The sequence below is a fragment of the Arachis hypogaea genome, chromosome 2, assembly GCF_003086295.3.
Source record: "Arachis hypogaea cultivar Tifrunner chromosome 2, arahy.Tifrunner.gnm2.J5K5, whole genome shotgun sequence".
Taxonomy (NCBI): domain Eukaryota; kingdom Viridiplantae; phylum Streptophyta; class Magnoliopsida; order Fabales; family Fabaceae; genus Arachis; species Arachis hypogaea.
Window position 1 is genome coordinate 7,869,906 of NC_092037.1, and position 13,942 is coordinate 7,883,847.

Below are 13,942 nucleotides of genomic sequence, written 5' to 3' on the forward strand. Positions count from 1 at the left end.
TATTAACCGAAGAAAAAATTTAACTTTTTAATCTAATATTAAACTATTAATAAAAAGTTGTCAGTTAATAAAAATCCAACATATCATGTCTGAGAGAGCTTGAGAATGGAACTTTTTATTGCATTCTCTAGAGAGTTACCTTATGTGTGGTTTTTCATTTAATCATTTATTTTTTTCAAGTAAATTTTGCTTCTTATTTTCTAGAGTAAAGTATTAAATTGGTTTCCCTACGTTTGGTCATAATTTTGTTTTGGTCCTTAAAATTTAAAGTGTCTTATTTAAATTAAAAAAAATTTCATTTAGCTTCAATTTAGTTCCACCGTGAGGTCAAAATTAAATAAATAACGAAATGTCCTACATGACAGCAGTATAAAAGTAAGGTTGATAATTTGGAGAATAAGTACAAGCTCCAGAGGCACAAAATTAACCATGGATGCATCAATACATTTATTTATAATTTTTTATAATTTAAATGAAATATTTTCTACAAAACTAAGAAAAATGATAAATACATGTATTGATGCATTTACGGTTGATTTTATACCTCTGAAGCTTATACTTATTCTCTAGATTATCGACCTTGTTCTTACACTGTTATCATGTAGAATATTTTGTTAATTATTTAACTTTAACCTCACAGTGGGTCTAAATTGAAGCTAAATGAAACTTTTTTTTATTTAAATAGGACACTTTAAACCTTAAGGACCAAAACAGGATTATGTCCAAACATAGGGGACCAATTTACTACTTTACCCTATTTTTTATGAAACAACTTCTTCCTTCAATTAATTCTCTTTCATCCTCTACTTCAATATTTATTTCCTCTTCACTTAACAAGTGCCAAAAACCTAAAATTTTAAATTTGAATGGTAGAAAAAGGAGTATAATTATAACCTAGCATTCATTGTTCAATGAATTTGTATAATTGCTTCTTCCCTTATTTTTTTTCAATTAGTCATCGTGGTTGCGTTGGCATTGCAATGAACATCATGGTAGGAGTTACTGTGGTGGATAAGATGGCAACCGCTATGATGGTGGAGGAGAATATGGAGGTGATGGTCACGACAGAGTTCGTGGTGGTGGTAGTTTCAAATGAGAAATGGTGGAATAGAGCATATCAGTGAAAAAACTAAGCGGTGATGATTTAGAGCACATGCAGCAAGACTAGGAAAGCATAGAGCACATCAGCGGCAAGAAGAACAGAGCGATGAGATATATGTATTTTCTGTTATTGTTTTTCTTCTTTGATATGATAATAATTCAAAACTTTAATGTTATTTAATGTTCTAATTAGCTAATGTCTCCTTAAAATCTAATTAGGTAAGAAAGGCTGGTGGTGTCAGGTGGAAGTCTATGTCTGATGCTGTGAGCAAAGCAAACCTGTTCTTGCTTCTCTTTTATTATCCTTTTCTCCAGGGAACGATTATTTCCACTTTTGTTGTAGTTATTGTTTTATGATTTACTCTCCAATTTGTTATTATTATCGTTTTTCAGTAACCATATCAAGTAAAGGCTGAGAAAAATAAACTAGCATATGAGGAGGATATCAAGGCCTACAACAAAGGATTGGTAATTACTTTAACTCAATGTTGTGATTTTCTCTTATATTGTGATTTATACTAATTCTATGGTTGAACTCTTTTGATGTATTAGAATGAGAGCGAAGATTCTGATAAGTCAAAATTCAAGTAAATCGACGATGATGAAGAGGTGATGGAGCTTTGAACTTTATTTTTAATTGTGAAATAGATTCTGACATTAATTGTTATTATTTGTTGTTATTGTTTTTCAATTGATGCTTGAGTTATTATATTTTTATTCTTAGGCATTTTAATATCACAAATGATATTGCATGGTTAGTACACAGAACAGTAAAATTTTGGAATTTAAGAACCTTTGAACTAATTGAATCTACTAGACAAGAGGTACCTAATTTTTCTGAATATTCCTACTTTTTTTTAGAATGGATCATTATAATTCGATATATATGTCATTAAAATGCATATCTAGCACTTTTCAGTTGACATTTGTGGTAACACCTTCATCAATTTTATAGTTATCTCATTACAAACTTCATGAAAATTGTTTCATGACTTTTGTAGTGGATCACCAATCTTAACCCTTATAAATTATAAACTATTTTATTCTTAATTTCTGTCATTTGTATCCTTGCGTCTACCAAGCTTAATAATGTCTTATATTCACAAGAGGAAGCTCTGGAAATTACCATTTAAGAAGGGTTGTTGAATAAGATATCATGGGAGCAAGCGCAAGAAATAGAGAAAATGCCAACTCTTGATGAAATTAAAGAGGCGGTGTGGAGTTGTGGATCCACTAAGACTCCTAGTCCTGATGGATTTAATATGTTCTTCATCAAGAACACGTGGGATATTATCGGGGTCGAGTTTAGTAAATCTATGCTGAACTTTTTCAGAACAAGCTACCTCCCAAAGAATCTCAACATGACGTGGGTAACATTGGCTTCAAAAGTGGATGTGCCTTCAGATATGAAAGACTACAGGCCAATTAGTATGATTGGAAGTATCTACAAAGTCGTATAAAAAATTCTGGTCAAGAGAATGAAGGGAGTTATGAATTGTTTGGTGGGGGAGGTTCAATCAGCATTTATTCAGGACAGACAAATCTTGGATGGTGCTCTCATTGCATGTGAAACAGTAGCATGGCTGAAAAAAGAAAAGAAAAATGGAGTAATTGTGAAGCTGGACTTCAAGAAAGCATATGACATGGTAAGGTAGTCGTTTCTATATCACATCTTGGAAAAAATGGGGGTTTTGAGTAGTTTGGAGAGGATGGATACAAAGACTTCTCAAAACTGATGCTATGTGAATTATCATCAATGGTTCACCGTCGGATCCTTTTCCGATGAAGAGAGGACTCAGACAAGGTGACTCGATATCACCTTTTCTTTTTATATTAGTGGCTGAAGTGTTGAATCGGATGTTAGAGTTGGCAAAGGAAAAATGTTTCATCAAAGGATTGGAGGTGGGTAAAGATAAAATACTGCTTTTCCATTGACAATTTGCTGATGATATTATCCTATTTTGTGCGCCGGACAAGGGAACCTTTCTGGCGTGTTTTAGTATCATGTCAGGATTAGTAATCAATTATCAAAAGTCAGTGCTTATTCCAATAAATATTTCAGACTCAGAAGCAAGATGTCTATCCCAAGAATTGAAATGTCCGGTAAGTTGTCTTCCAATGAAGTATTTAGGGATTCAAATAGAGGCTAATCCGAGAAGAATTGAAACATGGAAACCAGTATTAGACAAAATTGAGAAGAAATTAAGTAAGTGGAAATCAGGCTTATTATCAAGGGCAGGGAGGATAACTATGATAAGAGCGGTGGTCAATCACCTACCGCTTTATTATCTGAGTTTGTTCAAACTACCAAAGACGGTGGCAAAAAAGATCATCTCTCTTCAATCAGACTTTTTTTGGGGTTCCAAAGATAGAAGGAAGAAGATGCCAACAATAAAGTTGTGTGACATTCAAAAACCAAAGGAGTTTGGCGGTTTGGGGGTGGGTGATATCACAATCAAGAATGCGGCATTATTGTTCAAATGGTAGTGGAGGTTTGCAAAGAAAGATAAACCACTATGGAAAAAGATTGTTATCTCTTGTAATGAGGGACATCTGAATAACCATGTGTTGGAAAGTGATTTGCCAAAATCGAATGGACCGTGAAGAGATATTGTACAAGTGGTAAATGAAGATAATTTTTTTAAAGAAATAGCAATGAAAGGCTTCAGAATGTGTGTGGGAAATGGAGGCAAGACAAAATTTTGGGAAGATGTCTGGGTGGGCGAATGGTGTCTGAAAAATAAGTTTCCAAGGTTATATTCTATTTCTTTGCAAAAATCTGAGCTGATCTCAAATTGTGGCTTCTGGGATGGTCTCTATTGGAACTGGAAACCTTTTATGGAGAAGGCGTTTCTTTGAGTGGGAGAGTAAATACTGTGAGGAATTACACACTATTTTACATAATGTTATCCTTAATGCAGGTACCGAAGATGATACTATCTAGTCTCTTTCTGAGGATGGGTGTTTTTCGGTGAAATCACTGATTAGTACCGCCTTGGGAGAAAAGCTGCGGGTGACAAAATCAAGACATTTTTTTGGCAATATTTGGAGAGAAATGGTACCACCTAGAGTGGAGATGATGGGATGGTTTGCTTTACTAGGTAAACTAAATACCAAAGGAAGGATAATTAGGATTAATATTATAAGTAGAGATGAATCTAAATGTATGCTGTTTAATGCAGATGAGGAGGTTGAGGATCACTTGTTTGTGCATGTTGTGGTGTTTAGCTTTAATGTTGGAGGGTGTGGTGTGGGTAAGTCCGAGTATTAGAGAGTTTTTTGAAGCTTGGTGTGCACAAAAGGGTATGGCCATGGGGTTTAGAAAATGGGTTAATCTCTTCTTTGCAATTATATGGGTGACATGGAGAATTAGAAATCGTAGAGTCTTTGAGTTAAAAGAAACGAAGGAAGAGGAGGCATGGGAGGAGATAATGAGTCATTAGAAGGGGTGGGAAAAGATTCAAAATAAGAGGTTTGTGTGTACAAAAAATCAAGTGAGTCAAACTCTTTCTCTTCGTATACCACAATCGGCTCATAAACTACATTGGTGATTATGTATTGAATTTATTCTAGAAAAATAGAGATATGCAGTATGCGGATATGTTTTTGGTACTAATAACAAGTCGCTGGCCATTGTAAGTGAACTAATATGTGCAGGTAACAGGTTAATAGCAGTTGTCCATGGTGTTGAAGTTGTTGTACAATTTATTATTGAAGAATCATTAGGACAACTTGAGGAACTTGTAATAAGAACTGTAGAAGAAAGTATCATCAAATGGCAAAGGGAGGATACTAGGAGTTGCTAGACACAAAACTTTGAAAGAAACAAGCTAAGAAATTTGCTGCAAGAAGTCAGAAACATTGAGTTTATATTGACAAAGTCCAAGGAATTTTCTTTAATTGAGAATTGGAGACAAATAACAAAAGATAGTGATGAATTCTGTGATCTGGTATAACTAGTAATGTGTGTTATATATGATTTAGCAGTTATAATTTTACATATATAATTAGTCTTCTAGTGTCTTAATGGCAATGCCGAAGAGACACTACGGAGATTAATGAAATGGTTATGTGGATTGTTCGAGGAAAATGTCTCTTTAGGTGATTAAGTATAATAGGTGTTTAGGAGATAGTCTTTTTGAGATTATGAATCGTTTATAATTTGTCTAAACAATCCTCTCCTTTGGAGCGAGATTGCTAACAATAATCGGAAAAAAATGTGCTCGAAGTGTAGACCAAGTTGATTTTATTAATATATATAGCACCTTGCTTATCTTAAATCTCCTGAGAAAAGAATAGGATTTCTTGCATAGGTTGTCTTTTGAGAGTTATGATATATCTCAAATTTGACCCCTTCAAAAATTACGTTGCTTGAATATAGGATGATTCTTTTATGCATATAAGTTAACTGATTTTTTTAGGTAGTATTGAGAGTTGATGATATTAAATATGAATTTAAGTAATATTTATTAATTTTTTCATTTTTTTATATGGTAATAAGTATATCTCTCTTATTAATCAAAATTAAGAGGAACAAATAGGGACAGTGATTATGGTTGTATTTTGACATAGATATATTTGTATGACGTTGATGTGTGCATGTGCCTTTGAATTATATGCATATTTCTAGAATTTTCATGTTTAAATATTAGTAAAAAGTATTGTCATAAAGGATGCATTTGTTTGTGATTTTGGGATGCAGAAAGTACCTTTCTTTTTTTCATAAGTTTAGTATTGTTTAATATGTGATTGTGGTATAGATGTTCTGGACGCGTGCAATTTTGGATGTGAAAATTTGAAAATATTACTATATTTTAAATAATATGCAATGTGCATTATTCTCTTATTGAACCAGTGAAATCAAATTCCATATCGACTTTTTTTTATACTAAAATGAGACCTGCGCGATGCGCAGAATAGTAAATTAATGATAATATATAATAAATATTAAAAATTGATATATTTTGTAGAATTAAATTAAATATATATAAATTAAAAATATATTTAAAAGGTGTTTTATTTAAAAAAAATTGTAGTACAAAGTATTTATATGTTGGAGTTGTACAAGGTGAAATTTATATTTGGTGGTTTGATTTTTGTATTTGTTTTAATTGATGGACTTAGTCTTCTTATGTGGTGCTCGCCCTCCTTTTTCTTTATTGGTTGTTATTAGAGTTGTTGCTTTCTTCTTTCGGTCGTAGGTTCTTATGAATGCATATTCTTTATGAATTGTTGAGTTGTATGCACTTTCTTTTGTGTTGTTTGTTTCATCTTTGCATGTATGTTCTTCGTTCGAAGATGTGTCTTGAATTTGTATGGTTTTCTTTCTCCTCAATCTCTTGATGGGTATGTGATCTTCGTCTGATGATATTAGTATTGGCGAAGTTGGTTCCTATAATGAATGAATAATTTAAATTAGAAATGAAAATTATGTCTTGAATAAGTGATTTTTTTGTATTACCTATTTTATGTATTGTAATGGATGTTGAGGTTCAGTATTTTTAGTTGGAACAAATGTCTTGGTAACAGTGTATTGTTGAGAACCTTCTTTGAGATTAAGGTCATTTAGTTTGACTTCAAATATAAGTGTGAGGTTGCACAAGTTTTTCAATTGGGGTGGTGATTCAATATCATTACTTTCCTGGAGTGTCATTAGATTTGAAATAGTTGTGCCCAACAATTTTTTTACTTCGCCATCAAATAATACAAAAGTTGTTGTAGCACTTTGATCTGAAACTTTTAATTGAATTCTGAACCTAAAATAAGTATTAGATTAGTAACTAATAATTTGATAGATGCAATTATAAAAAGTATATAGAATTATCTTATGGTTGGATATTATGGTGTTTGATTACATGTGTCACAAATGTAGTTGTCTCCTTTTTTATATGCTTTCTTATGACACTTTTCACATTCAACATAGTTCCATCCAAATTTGTCATCAATTTCATTTATAGTTGTTAAAATTGTGAAGATCTTTTCCTATTTCAACATTCAATTTATGTTATCATTAGGTATATGGTATTTGAGTAAGTATGAATGTATGATGCATGTTGTGAGTTTTTTTTGTCATACCTAATCATCAGATTCCCATTGCATGGCCATTAGATTTTGAATAGTTATTCGATTTCTAATCATTTTGCTCTGAAGATTTGTGTTGGCATTGTCTTGGCTTGGTATCTCCATTATTTCTTCATATTAATTAGTCCTGTTTAGGATTTTGTTATATTTGTTAAATTGAATAATTAAATAAATTAATTAATTTTTAAGAGACTTATTAGTTATGAAATACTCATAAGTCAGCTATGCGAATTATTCAAACATACGAATTAGATCTCTCACAACTTTCTCTTTAAGAGGGCTACTTCCATTATCATTGTTGAATACTCCTGATCTATTTGATATCTCATTAGCTGTGTCATGGATATAAAGTTGTGCAAATTTACCTTTCCTCCCATATAAAGGAACCAAAGATCCAAGAAAATGGTCATTTTGACCATTAATGTAAAAAGTATATGGCCACTATGTTTATTAATTTTATGATCAATTTTTTCATCCATAGACGTAAAAGCAAAGGCTACATTATAGATGCGAATATGTTTCCTAAAATTTTTTGCAATGTTGCTTCCATGGTAATCTAGTAAATTATGTAGCAAAAGAGTTGGAGGTTTTAACAATGGCAATTGGACTCTTCCTTCCAAGCAACAAATAGAGAATTTCGAATGAGTTGTATTTCTGATTTTATGGGTCCTTTCTTCATTCCAAAGGGAGAAACTATTACTGAAAATAGGTATACTTAAATTTTGAGTAGATCGAACAGATCTCTTTTGATTTAATAATTACCTTCTTTTGCGTTTTGCCTCTCGAAACACAGCATATCTTTCCATCTCATTATTTGTATTATCTGCGGAGTTGAAGATATACAATAAAGCCACAATAGGTCTTGAAAGTGAGCTATGAATACATGATGATTGTCCACCTGTAAACAAAAAACTTTGATAAAAAGTAGTTTTAAGCAGAAAATATACCATGAAGAAGTATTAAAAATACAAATAGGCTTCTCAATTTATTTCTCAACAATTGGATTGAACTAATGAATTAGACAATATTACACAATAAAACTGGAAGGATATCCATATTTTTTTACGGATTGCAAAATTACTATTGATGTGATTTTTAAAAAAATATCTCTTTTTCACATATTTCTATGATTTTAAATACAATGCAAAAGATTTCATTTTCATCCTACATAATGACAGTAAACAATTACAATAAACTATATGAATTTTTTTCTTATTAATTAGCTATGAGTAGCAATAATTAGAACAAAACATGTCACAAAATAATTTGTACTCACCCAAAGTGAAAGCTGAATTGGCAATACTCCTTAACTTAAGACATTTCTTTCTCTTCGAGGGTTACAAAATTATTATTAAAGTCATTCTTTTCAAAAATTATCCCTTTTTCATACATTGATAGAATTTTAAATATGATACAAATATTTCATTTAAATCCTACAGAATGATTCGTAAACAATTACAGTAGAATATTTTTTTACCAAAAATCAATACAAAAAGTAGAACAAAATATATTATAAGACTCTTTTCTACTAACCTGAAGTGGAAGCTAAATTGGCATTTCTCTTTGACTTAAGATATTGCTTTCTCCTCATCCTTACTTGTCTAAATTGGATATATCTAAGTGTTTCAAATAACTGTATTTTTACATTTTTAACATAGGCATCAAAATCACCTTAGGAATCAATTTACAATAAAATAAAGAAGGTGCAATCAAAATTATGTTAAACAAACCAAACTGCATAATCATATGTTGGAGGCACATATCCTCTTGTCTTTTTTTCTCGAAAGAATTGCTCTCCGTCTCTTTAATCTAGCTATTTTGGATATTAAGTCTTCCACTCTGTCATTGCCACTGAAAATCCTTCTACAACAAAGAGAATTAAGACATGGTCAAAGAATGATAATCCATTCCAACTAAATTGTGAAAGCAATACAACACATGTGGAATAATAATTTGAAAAAGAGGAACACATAAATGTAAATTGTGGAAGCAGTACTCTACATGTAGAATAAAAATTTATAATTTGATGCTCAAATATTGCAATAAACAGTATATAGGGAGCAATAATTTTAAATGGATATTAATTTTGGTTGTGACTGTTGGATAGAACCCGTTGAAAAAGAAGAATACATAAATTTGTGCTACATGCAATGATTTCAAAATTAAAATGTTACTATTAATTACAAATAAATAGGGCTATTGAAAATGTTATTGAACAATAGAATGAAAAGAGTAAAGGAAAAATTGCAAAATCTATAGAAAAATACCTGGGATCTAGAATCGAGCTCCGCCAGAAAAATCGCAACAGGAGGACTGGAATTTGGCCTGGTTTCTGCAATTTACACAATGCAGCTCCGCTGGAGATGGATATCGTGATGGACAATTTGTTTCGCGAAAAGGATAATGGCTCATGAGACTAGAAGAGGATGTAGGAAATAGGATTTTGGTATGGAGAGGTGTTGAGAGGAAGAAGGTTTTGAGAAATATAAGAAAGGTAATAGGCTTTTTGGTATTTTCAGTTTTTTTTTTTTTTTTCTGAGCAAATGTTAATTTGTGTTTTTGTTATTTTAGAAATAAGGATTGATTTGGAAAAAATTATTTATTGTGTTAAGCTGTTGGTTTTTATTGTGTTTTTTAGTGTTTTTTTGTATATTTTTATTTTTTTATTTGAAAATAATAGCTGATTTGGTAAGATTTGAGTGGTTGATTCTAAAATTTTGTCAAGTAAGCGATGCTGCTGACATGGCATTAGTAGGAGAAGAGAAATGGCTTAAAAATAATGTGAATAAACTTATGTATCTACTTTTATATATTAAGAATAGACGGTACAAACGGGAATGGATTTGCAATTAGCAAAACATCAAGTAAAATTGAAGGTATTCATGGTAAGTCGCTAAATGAAACCGAAGTGGCAGTAGCTACTGAAGAGAAAGGAACTCATGCTTTTGAAATTAATCCTTCTCAAATAACTTAGTTGTGAGCTTTTCAAAGATACTCTTTTGTTCTTTTATTGTTATACCAATTCTTTTTTTTTTTTTAGTTTTTCATCATCATTATTATAATGATGATAATCATGACGATTACCTTTTAATGGTTATTACAAATAGTCAATGTTGGTTCAGCTAACAGTTTAATTTATTTCATATATGATTGTTTATGATTAATCATATACACGTTTTTATTCGCGGTTCTGATTTGTGTTGCTCAATTATTGTTGGATACTGAGAAAAGTATTTGTGAATTGTGATACACATATTGTAAATATTTGCTCAATTCTTGGTTCTGATTTTTTTTTCTTTTCCTCCTTTTAAGAAGTTATTGTAGAATCTAAGTCATCACAATTATTTTTTCGTTTTGCTATTTTCAACTTTTTTTTTATTATTTTTCAATTCAGATTTTCTTCTTATAAGTTTTTTATTCATTGGCTAAAACAGTTGGGATTGGTTAACACCCGAATTTACAAAGACATTTGAAACTATGGATGTAGATGAGTTTGAGAAAGAACTGTTTGCAACAGCCAGCAAGTGATGCTAAGGTATGATGATTGAATATATCTTCAATAATTGAGGGGTAATTGCATTAACTATATGGTAAGTTCCCAAATATTCAATACATAAATTACTTTCAGCTATTCTTCATATCTGTTTTGTTTGCCCCCATCTCTGTGGTCCGTGGAGGAAGTTTCATGTAAATTTAATCTTCTTCTTTTATTTTCTGTTTTGATTGTTTATGAATTAAAATCATAACATTGATTTAATATTGGTTATTTCAGTAGGGTTTAAGCTATGATCAAGAAGTTTTGCATTCAGTTAGCAAGAAGAAACCACCACTTTCTTCTTTCAAATTGCTGAAGAACAATGGAACCTCCAACTTTGCTTCTACACCACAAATCAACAATAGCTTCTGTTTCTTTAAAGCGAGATAACAGTAACGTTGCTACTACCCCAACTAGCAGCAACAACAAGCAGCCTTAATTATTAAAAGTAAAATCAAATTATAACCTATATAATCCTCACTATGTAGCTTGCAGAATTATGATCTTTATTATTTTTCTAATCTTACTCCAATAATTATCCATTGTGTATCTTTTTTAGCTATAGTATTATTTTACTCATGGTTCTCAGTTGTTCATCATTATTTATTACTAACAAACCAGATTATATGTATATGTTTTGATATTTGAATAAAAGTTATTAATTAAGTAGGTGTTTTCTGTGTGGCTTGTTGTTTGGTAGCTAAAATTGACTTTCTTTTAATCATCCAATGATATAGGGACACATGTGCATTAGACAGTCAAACGAAAGAGTGCACCAACTTTTAGTCAAAGCTAGCAATAAGTGCTAAGTGCGGTAACATTAAATATTTACTCTACGGACATGAGGGAGATTTTGGGTTCCAAAAACAAGACTTTAATATGGGCCAAAGTTTGGGTCTGACAAAAACATATAGTTAAAAAATTGGCTGGATATCCAAAAATTTCTTGGACAATAACTAAGATTTATAGTTCAAAAGGAGAGGTAAATTATGAATTTCGTTGTAGACGAAATTCAAAAAAAGAGAATAAAGGGGTTCTTATATGTCTGATCTAAAAAGAAAAGGAAAAAAATTATGCAATAATTTTTTGCTATGTTAATTAGGATAAACTTTAAGAATGATATTCGATTGTTGACTTACTGGCTCAAATTAGAATAAGAATTTGTTTATTGTGTTAGAAGCTAAAACTTGAGTGAGAAAAATTTTAAAAGAATCTTTTGTTGTTTTTAAGGAGACAAATTATGTAGCAGTATTAATTATATCAATAATATTTAGAAAATAATAAAAATTAGTTAAATACAAATAATTATAGATGTATAATAAAATAATTGATTAAATTAGAATTTCTAATATTAAAAATTTTTTATTATCATAAAGCATAAGTAATCTTAAGTTTTAATTTAACTGGTTTGAAAATTGTATTTATAAAATTCAACAATAATCAAGACTCTTCGGACAATGCGCACGCTTTTGATTTAAGCCAACATTTCATTTTTAAAAAAGTGTGGGCATTATCCGAAGTGTCTTGATTATTATTAAATTTTACAAATATAAATTTTTCAAACTAATTAAATTAAAATTTAAGATTATTTATGATTTACGATAACAAAAAATTTTTAATGTGAAAAAATTTTAATTTAATCAATTATTTTATTATACATCTATAAATATATATTTATTATATTTAAAATTATATAATTATTTTAATAATAATTATTAAATATTAAATAAGATAATTTATAAATTAGATTATAAACCTTAGTTATTGTCTAAAAATTTTTTGGTCATCCAACCAGTTTTTCAATTATACATTTTTGTTAAACCCAAACTTTGGCCCATGTTAAAGTGTTGTTTTTGGAACCCAAAATCCCACCCATATCCCTGCAGTAAACTATTAATATTACCCTACTTAACACTAACGGCTAGTTTTGACCGAAAGTTAGGACACTCTTTTATTTGATTTCTTGCTGCACGTGTCCTTATTCTATTGGATGGTAAAAAAAAGCCACCCTTAGCCATTGAACAACAAATCACCTCAGAACTCACCAACTAAGTATATTGATTTCTCATATATGTATTCATTTATGAATTGTTAATGTCATCATTGCATGGGTCATGCACTTTTTTTTCCCTTCCATATGCATGAGGCAACATGGTAATAAAAATAATGTGTATCTTGAAAAGGCACAATAAGTCAGTGTGTTAGTAACACTTGTTAATGTAAACTTTTTTAGTATAAATTCTAATTTTTTTCCCTACCAAGTATAGAAATAGTACATTCAGTAAAGGATGAAAGGCACATTGGTGAATTTTCGTTTTACAGCACCCAGACCTGTAAAATTTTTTCATGACACATGACATATTATTCAGATAATTCTGCTAAGATTTTGACCGAGTTATTTTCATGAATGCAAATTTAGTTTAAGATAAGAGCATTCACATATTATTATGATGAAGCATTCTTTATTTAATTCAGCTTTTGTTATGTGCATTATATGAGATGTAGCAAGAGAAGGTTATTATTCATTTTAATCTTGCTGTAAACAAGAATTTCCATTTCCATTATATTCACCGCTGGATTAATAGCCATTAATGTGCCTATTAATCCTCTTTTTATTCATTAAATGTGTGTAATAGTAACAACAGTGAGATTAATGAAGATGATAATTATTTTACATTTTAATTGAAAGATCTTGAATCTAAGTTTTAGAAATAGTAAAAAATCTCGTCTAATTCCCATTATATATATAGATGTGCAGGGTAAAAAAATATTTGCACACAATTTTTTTATTGTTTAAAGCTGCATATTTTATTTGCTTATATTATATGTATACCTTGTGATCGTATTTGACGATTGATCAAGAGAATTTATAGTTTAGAATTTAGGTTTTGTTTGATTTCTGTTCTAGGATGATAGACACAAGAACAATATTAAAACATAGAAAACAAATCTCTCTCTTTTGATTTTTGTTATAATGAATAGAATTTAAAAAGTGCTTAAGTCTCATGTTTAGTTTAAACGACAAAACAAATGACTAAAATAAATTCTTTTTGGTTAAAAAGAAAAAATAAAAATTCTAAATTTTTAACATCCTAATTGCTTGTCATCACAATCATTGTATATGAGCAAATATATTTTTGCTTGTCATCTTAATTGCTCAATTAAAAAAAAAAAAAAACCACAGTTATCCATAGAGGTGCATATCTATTTACTAGATTCTATAAA

At 30.2% G+C, this 13,942-nt stretch overlaps 2 long non-coding RNA genes across 2 annotated transcripts; both read left to right on the plus strand.

Moving 5' to 3' along the window:
• Positions 1-775: 775 nt before the first annotated feature.
• LOC112735853 (uncharacterized) lies at positions 776-3,666 on the plus strand. The gene is made up of 4 exons (XR_003168579.2): positions 776-1,218; positions 1,321-1,365; positions 1,495-1,569; positions 1,654-3,666. It is a non-coding gene; the product is annotated as an uncharacterized lncRNA (long non-coding RNA).
• Positions 3,667-10,349: 6,683 nt separating this feature from the next.
• LOC112735863 (uncharacterized) lies at positions 10,350-11,384 on the plus strand. Its single transcript, XR_011869273.1, has 3 exons — positions 10,350-10,439; positions 10,617-10,717; positions 10,955-11,384. It is a non-coding gene; the product is annotated as an uncharacterized lncRNA (long non-coding RNA).
• The last annotated feature ends 2,558 nt before the right edge of the window (positions 11,385-13,942 follow it).